The sequence below is a fragment of the Podarcis raffonei genome, chromosome 13, assembly GCF_027172205.1.
Source record: "Podarcis raffonei isolate rPodRaf1 chromosome 13, rPodRaf1.pri, whole genome shotgun sequence".
NCBI lineage: Eukaryota > Metazoa > Chordata > Lepidosauria > Squamata > Lacertidae > Podarcis > Podarcis raffonei.
This window is the reverse complement of record NC_070614.1, coordinates 31832084-31849011: the sequence shown is the minus strand read 5'-3', so window position 1 is coordinate 31849011 and position 16928 is coordinate 31832084.

Genomic DNA, 16928 nt, shown 5'->3' with positions numbered 1-16928 from the left:
TAGATAATAGAAAGACAGGGGATATCCACATTGGGTCATACTCAGTTAGACCCATTGGAATAAATAGATTTAAAAAACATATGTCCAATGACTTCAAGTGTGTGATTTCTGAGTATGAGCAATCCTTTTTCACATCTAAAGTCCACAAGTTTCTATGCTGCTCTACATTTTTCTATGGCTTTCACAAAGTCTGCCTGACCTCTCTGTCTCATGTCATACACTCTTCTCCTTTCTTTAGTTTGCTCCAGATATATTTTAATACTTTTATAGAAACTATACAAAATTATTGTTAATTCTTACTACTACTGTTATTTTCCACAAGTCTTCCTTTCATGATTCCTTTCATTATCTTATGTATATTCCCAATATTAAAAATGAACAAACTGAAGAAGTGATGGTTCCTTTGACACAATTCTGCCTTTACAAAATATGACAAACTCTATCATATTTATTGTGAATTGAGCTCCAGAAACACGAACAGTTTATAAATATATCTAAATGGTGGCAAACTCTGTCTCTTTTTGTTCCACAGTTCAAACATGCACTACCTTTAGTTAGTGAATCAATGAATAACAATATTATAAAAATAAGTTTAAAACCCATCTATTTTTATTACATTTTCCATTGAAGATGTGTATGTTGTAAAGGTGTATGTTGTACTGTGTAGCTATGATGATGCACATGCCAAAAATCAAATCGCTGTGCAAGACCAATGTGGACATGGAAAGCAATGCATGACTTCTAGGATATTGATGTGAATGGGATTGTGACCCATGCTTTCATTACAGTGTAGTGACAAAATACTACCAGCATGTCCTGGCCTTGGTGTTTGCAGTGAAGGAGATTAATGAGAATCCCAGGATCTTACCAAATGTTACATTGGGATTCCATATCTATGACAGCTACTTCAATGAAAAGATGACTTATCAGTCTACCCTGAGCCTTCTCTTTAAAGTGAAAAGGATGGTCTCCAACTACAGGTGTGATACACCAAATAATGTAATAGCTGTCATTGGGGGTCTTGGCTCTGAAACTTCACTTTACATAGCCAGCATCTTAAGCATCTACAAGATTCCTCAGGTACGTATGTGAGGCATGCAGGGTTTTGCAAAACAAAATGAAAGTAGTGTATTTATTGTGGCATATTCTGCCTAATGATAACTGTGAAGCACAAGCGGAAAATTGGTTTTTTCATTTAGCAGTGTTTTCATAGTATATTGAACCAGGATTAAACAAAACATAAAATAAAATAGAAATATTTGTATAAAGCAAAGCAGATAGATATGAACACATACAAACATAACAATAACTGAAATATAATAGATACAGGTAGGTAGCCGTCTTGGTCTGCTGTAGTCAAAACAAAATAAAAAAATTCCTTCCAGTAGCACCTTAGAAACCAACTAAGTTTGTTATTGGTATGAGCTTTTGTGTGCATGCACACTTATTCAGATAATAATATAATATAATATAATATAATATAATATAATATAATATAATATAATTAATATAATATAATATAATATAATATAATATAATATAATTAATATAATATAATATAATATAATATAATATAATATAATATAATATAATTAATATAATATAAATCAATGATGGTATTTAACTAAGTTTGTCTCAGAGTAGCTCCACTGAAATTAACTTAGCTGGGAGCAGTAATTCCAGTGGGTCCGCTCTGAGTAAAACCTAGCTGAATTCTGCCCCTAAATTATTTGCCAGTTTAGTAGAAATATGAAGACAACCATGTTTATTCCTAAATTCTCAGCTCTATCACCATTCAGTGCAATGACTGAGGAGAGGGGAAGTATAACTATGAGTATAAAATGCTGAATTTCAAGGCAGTGACAAAGACTTTTTGTTCCAGCAAGAAGGGGAATATTATACATCGTATACATTCAGAACATAACACAGTTAACAAAACTTAGTAGGAGATACTTTAGAATAAAACTGTCTAGACATCATGAGGTACGAAGATGGTTCTAAGGATGTATGGTGACGTAATTTCATAGTGTCACTCAAAAATCTTGCCACATTCTCTACAACGTCATTACTACAATTGTTCAGCAGATAAAAGTCAGTGCACTAAATCCCCTCCTTCAATAAGGGGAACAAATACTTATCATATATTTTTGCATAAAATGGGCAATAAAATAAAACATGTGTGATGGATTCAACCTGTTTGGAGTATGGGATTTTTGACAATCTACCTCACAAAACTAACAGGCCCATACAAAGTTGGTGGGCATTCCCATTCAAATGGTGTGTGTGTACTGCATCATGTGATTGGTTATGCAGGGCTGGGCTTACTTGGGCTCCCACAATATTTTATTCAAGTTGGTACCCCTAGTCAATCCAGCTAATTGTTGTTTGCACTTACTGGCTGTGGCTCTATAGCAGGGGTTGGCAAACTTTTTCAGCAGGGGGCTGGTCCACTGTCCCTCAGACCTTGTGGGGAGCCTGGACTATATTTTGGAAAAAAAGAAGAACAATGAATTCCTATGCCCCACAAACAATCCAGAGATGCATTTTAAATAAAAGCACACATTCTACTCATGTGAAAACACCAGGCAGGCCCCACAAATAACCTAGAGATGCATTTTAAATAAAAGGACACATTCTACTCTTGTAAAAACACGCTGATTCCTGGATTGTCTGTGGGCGGGATTTAGAAGGTGATTGGGCTGGATCTGGCCCCCGGGCCTTAGTTTGCCTACCCATAGTCTATGGTGACATCCCCAGTCTGACTTCAAACTGAAGAAGTCAGAGAATGATAGGCAGAGAAATAACACATGCATGCAGAAGGAATTATTAGGACTTGAGACCTGTTTGGGTACAGGGAAACTCAGTGTTTTTAACTGCTTTTAATGCTGTATTTTAAAATTATTTTAATCTGCTCTGGAATCTTACAGTGAAGGGGAGGTAAGAAAGCCAATAATTCAATCAATGGTTGCCCAGTGCCGCTAATTACAAGAAGGCACAAATCTTTTACTCTAGTGTATTGTTTTTCTGTTTTCACATTCCAGGCAGAGATATTTCTGCCTTGAGAAATACATTGAGGGCTGCTTAAAACGTGAGCTTTAGAATCACGTCCGATGTTTGTTTTAATTCCTCTCCATAGTTCTGGGGCAAACATTTTCAAGATCTCCAACACTGCAAAATGGAGAATCTGCTATTAATTGGTATCGTATTTTGGAATACCATGTAGTAATGTAGACCAACCAGTTCCAGATCCGAGAAGCAATGCGATAGATGGGTGGAGGGAGGACAAAATAAATATTTCCCAAATATATCCTCTCTGATATTAACCTGTGATCTGGTTAACCTGTTAATCTGTTAACCTGTTAACCTGTGATCTGGTTTCAGCAATACTTTTTCATCTTTATTTAAGATCTCCTACTTCTTATTTGGTCCTTCTATGAATACTAAAGCCCAGTTCCCTTTCATCTATCGTGTGGTCCCTAATGAGGAGAATCAGTACCATGGAACCGTTCAATTACTTTTGCATTTCCAGTGGACATGGGTTGGGATTATCACATCAGGCAATGATGAAGGAGAGAATTTTGTGCAGACCTTGGTACCAAAGCTTTCCAAGAATGACATCTGTCTGGCTTTCACAGAAACAATGTTTGCCCTGACAGACTTTTCTAAATTACTTGATGATTACCAAAGTACGTGGAGTATGACACGCCTTGTTAACAACCACAAAGCAAAAGCAGTTATGGTATTTGCAGAAACTTTATCTATACTTCATATGATATATTTGCTGCATCAAATACAAACAGTAAATATGCCAGGGTCAACTCTAGGAAGAGTGTGGATCTTGACAGCTGGATGGGACTTCCCAGCACTACAGTTTCACAGGAGCTGGAGTATAGAAGTCTTTCAGGGAGCCTTGTCCTTTGCTGTCCACAGCAATCCAATAGACAAATTTCCAAAATTCCTTCAGTCTTTGAATCCTTATTCACCAAATGGAGACAGTTTTATTACGGACTTCTGGCAGCAGGCTTTCGGGTGCTTACTTTCAGAAGAGAGTGGTGATGGTTGCACAGGCCGGGAAAAGCTGGAAAGTCTTCCTGGACCAGTTTTTGAAATGAGCATGATTTCCCAAAGCTACAGTATATATAATGCTGTCTATGTCTTAGCTCATGCTTTACATGCAATGTACTTGTTGACTCTGAAACACAGAGAAGTGGAAATGCTTTCAAATCCACAACCATGGCAGGTAATAATGCATTAACCAAAGCATCTCATCTCGAGAGTCATGAAAAGAAAAGAAGATGTGCAACACTATTATGTTTGAGCATTGTGTGACAACATAACTTTGTAGATCCAGATTTTACTTCTCTGTTCTCTTTGTCAGTATATTTTTATAGTGAATTCATGCATTCTGCTTTATCCCAAGCAGTTAAGAATAAAAAAGTAGGATGAAGAACACACACAAAAAATATTGTTTCCCATTCTATCATTTTTAAAGCTGCTTTAACCTCTTTGATTACAGCTCCATCCTTTCTTGAGGAGAATCTCTTTTAACAACAGTGCAGGGGACCAGGTGTCTTTGGATGAGAAAGGTGAATTAGAAAGTGGATTTGATATTATGAACTGGCTTACTTTCCCAAATAGATCCTTCCTGAGGGTGAAAGTAGGGAGGATAGATCCATGGGCAAGCAGGGAGTTCACCGTTAATGAGGAGATCATCACATGGCACAACGTGTTTAACCAGGTGGGACCTGACTTTTGATTTAAGGTTATGAAACGTCACTGATTTATTTTCTAGAATCAATCCTTAATTTATACATTTATGCATCCCCACAGGGGTGGGTGCAGAGGGAGAGACTATATCTAGGCCATAGCACTAATGTTTGTTTATTCTGCCTGGTTTACACATTAATCTGCAGTAGTATAAAACTCCATGCACACATTTAAATGTATATAGTTAAGCACATTTTCTCTTAAAATAAAAATTTGAAAATGTAGTTCAAGATTTCTATTCACAACACAAAACTTAGTCTTTAGCAGGTTGTGTAATGAGCATTGTAGGCCCACTTCTCTTGACCCAGAAAGGATGATCTTATTTTGCATGCAAAATATGCTTCCCCGCTTCCCCTATGTCATTCCTTTCCTTATGACTGATAAATTGAGATCAGCATATACTAGGGGTGTGTACGAGTTACAAGATTTATCGTGCCTCTGTAGGTTAGTGAAGAAACTTACTGTATCTGTTTCAGAGATGCTCAACTCAACACCCTTTTCCAATTCAAGCATTTGTGAAGGCATTGTTTTAAAAATGGCATACTTTTTCAGCACCTGAGTGACACAGGAAATTGGAGGTTATAATCCAACTCCATACACCTTCAGTTTGGGCATGTGAGAACTTTATCCAAATGGCCCTCTTTGCCCTGCAATTCAGTCTAGTACAAATCTGCTGCTAACCCCTACAATGTACTAGCCTTTCACTTCCTCTCATTTATAAATAGGCGTTGCCTTTTTCCATGTGTAATAACATGTGCCAGCCAGGATCTGTTAGAAAAAAGAGGGAGGGGGAGCCATTTTGTTGCTATGATTGTGAACCATGTCCAGAAGGGAAGACTTCAAATCCAAAAGGCAAGTATCTGCCAAATTGTCAAATGATATCCCTCTGACTTCCAATGGCTTGGTTAGCTTCTAAGTTCTAAGTTCTTAGTTACATTCTAATAATATATTTCTACTTCGCCCATCTGGCTGGGCTTCCCCAGCCACTCTGGGCGGCTTCCAACAAAAGATTAAAAATGCATTAAAACACCAGTCATTAAAAACTTCCTTAAACAGGGCTGCCTTCAAATGTCTTCTAAATGTCAGATAGTTGTTTATTTCTTTGACATCTGATGGGAGGGAGTTCCACAGGGCGGGCTACTGAGAAGGCCCTCTGCCTGGTTCCCTGTAACCTAGTGAGGGAACCACCAGAAGGCTCTTGGAGCTGGATCTCACCTTCCCGGCTGAACAATGGAGGTGGAGAGACTGCTTCAGTTATACTGGGCTGAGATTAGGGCTTTAAAGGTCAGTACCAACATTTGAATATTGCTTGGAAACGTATTGGGAGCCAATGTATGTCTTTCAGGACCAGTGTTATATGGTCTCAATGGCCACTCCCAGTCACCAGTCTAGCTGCTGCATTCTGGATTAATTGTTGTTTCCGGGTCACATTCAAAGGTAGCCACACCCAAAGTGCATTGCAGTAGTCCAAGCGGGAGAAAACTAGAGCATGCACCCCTCTGGTGAGACAGTCCACAGGCAGGTAGGGTCTCAGCCTGCGTACCAGATGGAGCTGGTAGACAGCTGCCCTGAACACAGAATTGACCTGTACCTCCATGGACAGCTGTGAGTCCAAAATGGCTCCCAGGCTGCGCACCTGCTCCTTCCGGGGTACAGTGGCCCAATTCAGGACCAGGGAGTCCCCCACCCCCGCCCACCCCCTTGTCAGGACTGGTCGTTGTCCTCTTCAGATCACCACACAAACGCTTCTTGTTCTTTTATAACTTTTTATTGTGTATTAACAAAACAATCTTATAAACGGTTCTTAACTATTATTCCTCAGAGTCACTTATTTCAGATACCTTCTGAGCTCTGCTTCTTCGTGAGCAGCCACTCTCAAAATGTTGAACACGCCCTTCCTTTCACTTTCCCGCTCTTTTTTCTAACCTCCTGGCTAGAGCTGGCTTGTATCTCCCCTCCTCCGAATCTGAGCTAGAACTTAACCCTTGCCTTCCTGGGGACATCCTGTCCCTCCCTGTTGTTCCTGTTGCTCTCTTCTATTAGATTCATTGCTCTCCCCCCCTCCTTGGGGAAAGCTTTCTACCTCTGGGAAACTGGAAACTTCTAACTCTAACTCTTCCCTGACACCCCTGTCCCCCAAAAACAGTTCTTCTGTCTTTTCAGGATTCAACCTCAATCTGTGGGCCGCCACCCATCCTCCAACCACCTCCTGGTGCTCACATAGGGAGCTTCACCACTTTCATTGGTTCTGATTTGAAAAAGAGGTAGAGCTGGGTATCATCCGCATACGGATGAACACCCAGCCCAAAACCCCTCATGATCTCTCTCAGCAGCTTCATGTAGATGTTAAAAAGCATGGGGGAGAGGATGGAACCCTAAGGCACCCCACAAGTGAGAGGCCAGGGGTCTGAACATCCCAAAACCACTTTCTGGACATAACCCAGGAGGAAGGAGTGGAAACAGCTTTCACCTTTGTCCCTAGCCTGCTGGAGATCATTGAATAGCGTGACCAAGGCAGTTTCAGTCCCAGGATGAGGCCTGAATCCTGATTGGTCTGCATCCTCCAGGCATGCTTGGAGTTGTTCAGCAACCACCTGCTCAGTCGCCTTGCCCAAGAATGGAAGATTTGAGACTGGGCGATAGTTGGCCATATTGACCGGGTCTAAAGATGTTTTTTTTAAAAAGCAGTTTAATGACTGCCTCTTTCAGCGGGTCTGGGAAGGCTCCCTCACAGAGAGAAGCATTCACCACCCTGCAGAGCCCATCGCCCAGCCCTTCCCAGCTCACTTTTATTAGCCAGGATGGGCAAGGATAAAGGAGACAGGTGGTCGGTTTCACTCCTCCAAGCAACCTGACCACATCCTCGGAAGTAGCAGATTGGAATTGATTCCATGCAACTCAACTACACAGGACTATTAATAGAAGAGTATTCTAGGCCTAACACCACACATGATATAAAAAAACCAATTGACTGAATTATTTCATAACCCCTATTTATGTAGGGGTGCAGATTTTCAAAAAGAAGCATCACACATGTTGTCTTTCTCACAGTCTCTAGGAAATAAAGCTATGGCTGACATGTTTTTTCCAGGATTATGTTCAGATTGTTGTGCTAAATTAATTGTCTGAGGTGTCAACATGACTTTTCCTTCCTAGAAATGGACAATTGTATAAATTGTCCAGAAGATCAGTATCCAAATGAAGACCAAGATGGATGTCTCCCCAAGATATTACACTTTCTGTCTTACGGTGAAAATTTGAGTATCACTTTAGCTTTCATGGCATTTACATTTTCTGTGATCACAGCTTTGATGCTATCAATATTCATTAAATATCAGAAAACTCCCATTGTCAAAGCCAACAATCGTGGCCTCACGTTTACTCTTCTCATTGCCCTCTTGCTTTGCTTCCTCTCCTCCTTGCTTTTCTTTGGAAGGCCTCAGTCAGTGACCTGCCTTCTAAGGCAAACAGCTTTTGGCATCATCTTCACCGTGGCTTTTTCTGCTGTGTTGGCAAAAACCATTACAGTGATTTTGGCATTCATGGCCACACGACCAGGATCCAGGATGAGGAACTGGGTGGGGAAAAGACTGGCATCTTCTATTGTTTTCTCTTGTTCCCTCCCTCAAGGAGCTCTTTGTACTGTGTGGCTCCTTTCTGCTCCTCCATTCCCACATTTGGACATGAATACTTTGGCTAAAGAGATCGTGGTTGAATGTAATGAAGGGTCTATCCCTATGTTTTATTCTGTTCTCGGGTACCTGGGATTCCTGGCTCTTGTCAGCTTTGTTGTGGCTTTTCTTGCTAGGGAATTGCCCAGCACTTTTAATGAGGCCAAGTTCATCACTTTCAGCATGTTGGTGTTTTGCAGTGTGTGGGTCTCTTTTGTGCCAACTTACCTGAGCACAAAGGGAAAATACATGGTGGCTGTGGAGATCTTCTCCATCTTAGCCTCTAGTGCTGGATTGTTGGGCTGTATCTTTGCTCCTAAATGCTATATAATTTTACTGAGGCCTGAGCTGAACAGCAAGGAGCACTTAACAAGGAGAAATAAGTAGCAGTTAGAATCTTGGATAATGTTGTCTAGTGCACTTTTCTTTTTAATATGAGCTCATTGATGGAAATAAGGTAGCCTAAGTTATATATCTTCATTTGTCAGGACATCTAATTGGATGGACATGGATTTCATGCACAAGATCACTTCTTTGTTTCTGTTTTTACAATATTACCGAAAGGAAGTTACTGGTCCTAAAGGCAGAGAGTATAGCACTGCTGAAAAAATGGTTTTGCTCCTATGTCAGATGTGAGAACAATATGCAATAGTTCTTTTACTTTTTTTTTTACTTATTTTTTTACTTACCATAATTTTGGCTCTATAAGACTCACTTTTTCCCTCCCAAAAAGTAAGGGGAAATGTGTGTGTGTCTTATGGAGCGAATATAGGCTGCACAGCTCTCCCAGAAGCCAGAACAGCAAGAGGGATCACTGCGCAAGGATCCCTCTTGCTGTTCTGGCTTCTGAGATTCAGAATATTATTTTTTCTTGTTTCCCTCCTCCAAAAACTAGGTGTGTCTTATTGTCTGGTGCGTCTTATAGAGCGAAAAATACGATATTTCTTATTATATTTCTTTGTATTTCTTCAAGGAGTTCAATGTACACACTTCTCCCTGCCTCCATTTTAGCTGCACAATAATCTGGTGAGTTATTTTAGACCGACTGTGTGTGAGGAGGCCAAGGTCACCATATAAGCTTCATCGCTGAGTAGGGACTGAAACTCTGATCTCCCATGTCCTAGTGCCTCACTCTAAGCACTATGGCACATGAAATTAACAAACTAATTTGTATAATTTCCCATCAATATTTGGCAGCCTACATGCATTTGTGTAGGCTGTTGCATTAGTCTTCATACTATGAAGTCCACATTGTGTGGTTGTTACTTTCATTGTCATATGTGTGTTTTTATTTTTTTGTTTGAAATGTATTTTTTAAATAAATAACTAACATGAATCAACAGTGTAGAACAGCTGCAAAAAAGCTAACCAATTCTAGGCAGCATCAACAGAAATATAGTGTTCAGATCAACGTAATTAATAGCACCACTGTATTCTGCATTGGTCAACCTTCACATGGAGTAGTGTGTCCAGTTCTGAACACCACCATTTCATAAGAGATTGAGAAGCTGAAACATGTGCAGAGAAAGGAGGTCAATATAATTTGGGGTTTGGATGCCAAGTCTTATGTGGAATAGTTGACAGTTGGGTATGTTTAGCCTGGTGAAGAGGAGACCAAGAGAAGATATGACATCCATCTTCAAATATCTTAAGGACTGTCAAATGGAAGATGGAGCAAACTTGTGTTCTCCAGCTCTGTAGAGCAGGACTTGAAGAAATGGATTCAAGTTACAAGAGTTCATCCGCAAACTTAATGCTTCTGGATATATTTTCTTTCTCAATGTCACACTGCATCCAAGTGCCAAACCTGACCCAACAAAATAAATCATGAAATTACAGCTAATAAATATTTCTCAAGCTGTTCCAAACACTATGAGCTGGATGTCTTGGGGACAACTGTGAACCCTGTAATTATCTAAAATTATGCCAATCCTCTCCCTTGCCAAAATGGCATGTATTTTCAGTGACCACTCTCATTAAAAGCAATCATGGTGAACAAAATGTATAAAATATGCCTGAGTTTTTTACACTGCAAGGTGACAGGCTGGACAAGTCGTACTGTTGGGAGCTTTATAGGCCATAGAATATCACTAGTAAACAGCAGAATCTAGGGATGCTATAACTGCTTGCTCTAAATTGGGGGGGGAGGGGCATTGTATACAAATGGATTAGGATGCAGTAGGTTTTGAAAGAGAAGGAAAGGATTCACTTTACTGATTGCAATGCTGATTTTGTTGCTATGTCTACTGATTGTATGGTTGGTGTTTCTTCCCCTAACTGACTGCAAGGCTCTTCCCTTTACTTGCAACATGGGAGATCCCCTTCAGATCCCACATGAGTATTATCAGCAAGGTGACCTCATCATTGGCAGTATATTTTCACAATTCTTCTCCTTTTTTGACACTATATCCTTCAAGCAACACCCCAGTTTAAGGTTTATTGAAGATGTCCTGTAAGGAATTTCCTATTTCTCATAAAAACGTTTATGGGCAGGCTATAATAACCCCTTAGGTCAATAATAAAAGAACTCAGGGATATCCAAATTTGGTTAAACTCAGATTAAACCCACTGAAATTAATGGATTTTAAAAATATCAGTGTGTTAATTTCAGTGGGTCTACTCTGAGTAAAAGCAATTCTTTTCCACATCTACAATTTACCAATTTCATGCTACTTCATATTTCTCTATAGCTTTCACAATATCTGTCTGAACTTATGGTCAGTTATCCTCTTTCTCATGTCATATACACTCTTCTGCTTTGTGTTTTTGGTTCCTGGTATATTTCAAGAATTTATGAAACCATACACAATTGCTGCTAGTTCTTGAAATTTCTGGTATTTTCCACAAGTCTTGCTTTCAAGTTTCCTTTCACTATCTTATGTACATTCTCAGCATTAAATATGAGCTAAAATGAATTCTGTCTTCACAAAAGGATGGTAACTCTACACTATTTATTGTGGATAGGACTCCAGAAATACAAGTTATGAAACTTATAAATGGTGACAAACTCTGTCTTTTCCTGTTCCACAGTTAAAAAATATCCTTCCTTTCGTTAGGGAACCTATGCATGACAATACTAAAAAATAATTAATATATCCACCTGTTTTTGTTTGAATTCTTCATATTTTTGAAGCTGTGTATACATTGATTCTTAAGTTGCACTTTTTAGGTATGGTACCCAAAATCAAATGCTTGTTCCAAAGTTTGGGAACTTGCTTTATTAGAACAGCTGACCAACTACACATTTCTAGGGGACAGTGTAAAAATGACAGAATTGCAGATGTTTGGTTTGATTTTATTAAATATGTCCACAAGGAAGAACCTTGTTCCTCACCCCCCCCTCTGCTTATTAATGAATTTAGTTGATTTCATTAATGTGAAAACTTTGGGACCCCAGGCCTAGTGAAAATAGCTTACACATGGTCACAGAGAAAGCAGCAAAAGCCAGAGAGAAAGTTATGGGAAGTTGTTCTGTTTAATTTAGATACTTAAAATATAACTTTTTTGTTTAATATACTGAAGGTGGCCAGCTTCTGTTTACTGTACTGACCAAAGGTTGTTGACTTGTCCTGTCTGCTTGACACAACTATGAACCTTGTGCTATGTGCATGGTTAAAATTGGCTGAGGCAGACATATAGCAAAGGTTAAACAGTTATATAACAAATGCAATGTGTGCATGTGCCAGGCTTTGACATAATTTGGTTTATTATTTGCTAGTTATAGAAATGTATAAAAGTCTTAACAATTTCTTTTTTCAGGACAGGACTTTTGGGTTTTCACCCGAGGTGCTGTCTTGCTGCACATTTTGGTCTGCCTATTTTAGCATGCTTTGCTATGAATATTCCTTGGTTGTGTTTTTATTCAAGAAACTTCCTACCTGGGAAGAAATTTGGTGAGTGGGATTGGCCACGCACTTGACAATAATATATGATATTCTTCTTCTTTAAGTGTCATCCCACCCATGGCAGTAATGTGTTTTATTTTATTCTGTGTTTAAAAATACCCTCAACCTTTCATTTGTATTGTGCGTGTTATTGTCTGTTGTCTGTTGTTTTTGTTTCTGTTGCTAGCCCAGTTTTTTTTTAAAAAAAAACAAGATGTATGACTCTGTGGTGGGTGGGAGCTTGTGTGAGAGCAATTTGGGCTTGGAATGCAGTTCATGAGTTCTAGGATATTGATGCGAATGGGATTGTGGCCTATACTTTCATTACAGTGTAGTGACAAAATACTACCAGCATGTCCTGGCCTTGGTGTTTGCAGTGAAGGAGATTAATGAGAATCCCAGGATTTTACCAAATGTTACATTGGGATTCCGTATCTATGACAGCTACTTCAATGAAAAGATGACTTATCAGTCTACCTTGAACCTTCTCTTTAAAGTGAAAAGGGTGGTCCCCAACTACAGGTGTGATACACCAAATAATGTAATAGCTGTCATTGGGGGTCTTGGCTCTGAAACCTCACTTTACATGGCTACCATCTTAAGCACCTACAAGATTCCTCAGGTATGTATGTGAGGCTTACAGGGTTTTGCAAAACAAAATTTGTAGTGTAGTTATTGTGGCATATTCTGCCTGATGCTAACTGTAAAGCTCAAGCTGAAAATAAGTTATTGACATTTAGCTCCCTTGAACTTTCTCCAGTGCTCTTTTCGTAAACTGAAAGGGACCGAAATTGAACAAAAAATAAAATAAATTAGCAAGATTTATTTAAAGCAAAGCAGATAGATAAGTATGTACACATGCAAACTTAGCAGTAACTTAAATATAAGAATAATTTAGGGTTACATTCAGTTAAGTTTCATTCAGAGTAGCTCCATTGAAAGTAACTAACATGACTAAGCTAGGAGAATTAATTTTATTGGGTCTACTCCAAGTAAACTGTAGTTGAATATCACCCCTAAGTATAAGCTAGAGTTGCAGATTTATGAAGATAACAATACTTTATGGAACAATAATTCTACCAATAATCCATAAATATGACCAAAATGTGAGTTGCATCCTTCTAAAACTTGCTACTTTATTAAGTTCCCATCTATATAACTTTTTAATGTAAAGATTGAATGGAGGGGAATTAGAACTACCAATTATAGGTTGCTGAATTTCAGGCCCATGACAAATACTTTTGTTTATTCCATCAGGCATTTTAAGGTAGTGTATGGTTTCCTGATAACTTTTAATTTTTGCTTTTCTGCATGGCTTTTTTTAAATTATTATTTCATACAATTGATACACCATTTGATTATAAAAAGCAAGCAAGCAAGCAAACCTCAAAGCAGTTCAGGGGGGAACTAGAGTAAGATGAATCCAGGATCCATGGTATAGGATTCAGAATGGCCTCAATTGAAGATACGTTTAAATAAACCTAGGTGGGAAATGGAAATTAGAAGCAAGAAGAGAAATGGATGCAGAGGACAAAATAAATATTACTCATGTATGTCCTCTCTGAACCTCTGATCTGGTTTCAGCAATACTTTTTCATCTTTTTTATAGCTCTCCTACTACTTATTTGGACCTCAGAATATGAAAACCCAGTTCCCTATCATCTATCGCATGGTCCCCAATGAAGGGAATCAGTACCATGGAACCGTTCAATTACTTCTGCATTTCCAGTGGACATGGGTTGGGATTATCACATCAGGCAATGATGAAGGAGAGAATTTTGTACAGACCTTGGTACCAAAGCTTTCCCAGAATGGCATCTGTTTGGCTTTCACAGAAACAATGCCATCCCAGACAGACTTTTCCAAATTGCTTGATGATGATCAAAATACAGGGAACATGGCCCACCTTGTTAACAACCCCAGAGCAAAAGCAGTTATTGTATATGCAGCAACTGCACCTATACTGCATATGATATCTTTGCTGTATCAAATACAAACAGTAAATATGCCAGGGTCAACTCTAGGAAGAGTGTGGATCTTGACAGCTGGATGGGACTTCCCAGCGCTACAGTTTCACAGAAGCTGGAGTATAGAAGTCTTTCAAGGAGCCTTGTCCTTTGCTGTTCACAGCAATCCAATAGACAAATTTCCAAAATTCCTTCAGTCTTTGAATCCTTATTCACCAAATGGAGACAGTTTTATCAGGGACTTCTGGCAGCAGGCTTTTGTGTGCTTACTTTTAGATTCCCATGTGTCTGAGGAGAATAGTGATGGTTGCACAGGCCAGGAAAAGCTGCAGAGTCTTCCTGGAGCAGTTTTTGAAATGAGCATGATTTCCCAAAGCTACAGTATATACAATGCTGTCTATGTCTTAGCTCATGCTTTACATGCAATGTACTCATTAAATCTGAAGCACAGAGAAGCGGAACTGCTTTCAAATCCACAACCGTGGCAGGTAATAACTCATTAACCAAAGCATCTTATCTTGAGAGTCATGAAAAGAAAAGAAGATGTGCATCATTATTAAGTTTGAGCGTTGTGTGACACCACAACTCTGTAGATCCAGATTTTACTTCTCAGTTCTCTTTGTCTTTATAGTGAATCCATGCATTTTGCTTTACCCCAAGCAGTTAAGAACGCTGCACGAAGTGAAATAATAAATATGTCCTTCTGTATAGATGCTGCCAGTTGGATCTGATGCAGACATAAAGCTTGATGCTGGCAATCCATTATTTGCATCTCAGGAGCTGGTTTTCTTTTTAATGAATACAATTTGTTTACTGATTAATTATAAAAAAACTCTAAACTATTTGCATAAAATATAAAATAGAAGTTTAAAAATGTTGGCTTTTAAAAATCAAAATATAAACAAAATGAGCAGTTGGTTTTTTCATTAGAAAATAAAGTTACATACTAAAATAATGTCAAAATACAAGTCAGTTAGTTTTAGGTCAAATAATAACATTTTAGAGTTGTCTAGCATGAAAACTCTAGGTCTTATTTGCTTGTAGTGGCTCTGCCAACTCTGGAAGGACTACCTTTCCTACCAAAAAATCTATTTTTGTAGAGGAGAAAGAAGTTATAGAAGTTATCAAAGAGATTCACTGTTTCTTTGATTGATCCATGGAAGAAAGGAAAATGAAGCTGACATCTCTCCTCTCCTGAGTCAAATCAGGAACCTTCAGTTCAAGCTGAATCAGGCTATATTGCAAAGCACTGAGTCAGGGTCTGAACCGAATCTTCACATTGGAATGTACTATCAGTTTCAATAAATGTGTTTATATGGTTAAGAGGCCTTATGCTCCTTGAAAGATATAAAGGTGGGATATGGGTATTCATCATGCTCAAAATACCGGATTGGCCTGAATATAAGCCTCACTTCATTTTCCAAATTCTTTTTCCAAATTCTGACAGTGAAAAGTTAAAGTGCGGCTTAAATTCGCGACCTTACAAAAAATAGCTTTTATGATATCGCTGCTGAAGCAGACATAGGATAAAATGGAACGGGTGTGAGTGCCTGCGGAACTTTAAGGGAGCAGCTTATATTCGGGTATTGTCTTTTTTTTCTTTTTCCCTTTGAATTTTAAAGATGTGGCTTATATTCGGGTGCGGCTTATATTCAGGCCAATATGGTAATAAATAAAACAAATGGAGGGATGGAGTAAAAATGGTTGTATTTTTATCCCTGCCCTAATTGTTTTGTAACCTGGTTTACCTCTTCAATTTTAGTTTCATTCATTTTTGATGATATCAATAGTTTATATTCGATGGATAATAAAGTTGGATGAAGAACACAAAAAATCATATTGTTTCTCATTCTGCAATTTTAAAAAGCTGTCTTTACCTCTTTGATTATAGCTCCATCCTTTCTTGAGGAGAATCTCTTTTAACAACAGTGCTGGGGACCAGGTGTCTTTGGATGAGAAAGGTGAATTAGAAAGTGGATTTGATATTATGAACTGGCTTACTTTCCCAAATAGATCCTTCCTGAGGGTGAAAGTAGGGAGGATAGATCCATGGACAAGCAGAGAGTTCACTGTTAATGGGGAGATCATCACATGGCACAACGTGTTTAATCAGGTAGGGCCTGACTTTCGATTTAGATTTATGAAACCTCACTGATTTATATTGTAGAATGAATCCTTAATTTATACATTTATACATCCCCACAGGGATGGGTGCAGAGGGAGAAACTATAGGTCATACCACTAATGTTTCTTTGTTCTACCCGTTTTAAACATTAATCTGCAGTAGTATAAAGCTCCATGCACACATTTAGATGTATATATTCAAGCACATTTTCTCTTGAAATAAACATTTGAAAATGTAGTTTAAGATTTCCATTCATAGCAGGGGGCCACTAGGGGGCGCATTGGAAGATGGCTGACAATAACATCTCTCCGACCCACACGAGGTAATTTGGAGGCTATGGTGGGAGTAATTAGCCTCCCTAACCCCCCCAGGATGGTGGGGGGGACAGCCCTTGCCTGCTGTGCCCTATACCACCCCCGAATTTGTGGGGATGGGGGCACTAGGCACAAAGCCCTCCTGTGGGATTTCGGCACTCCGGGACGCCGTCCCTGATTCGCGCCACTAGCTGCAAGAA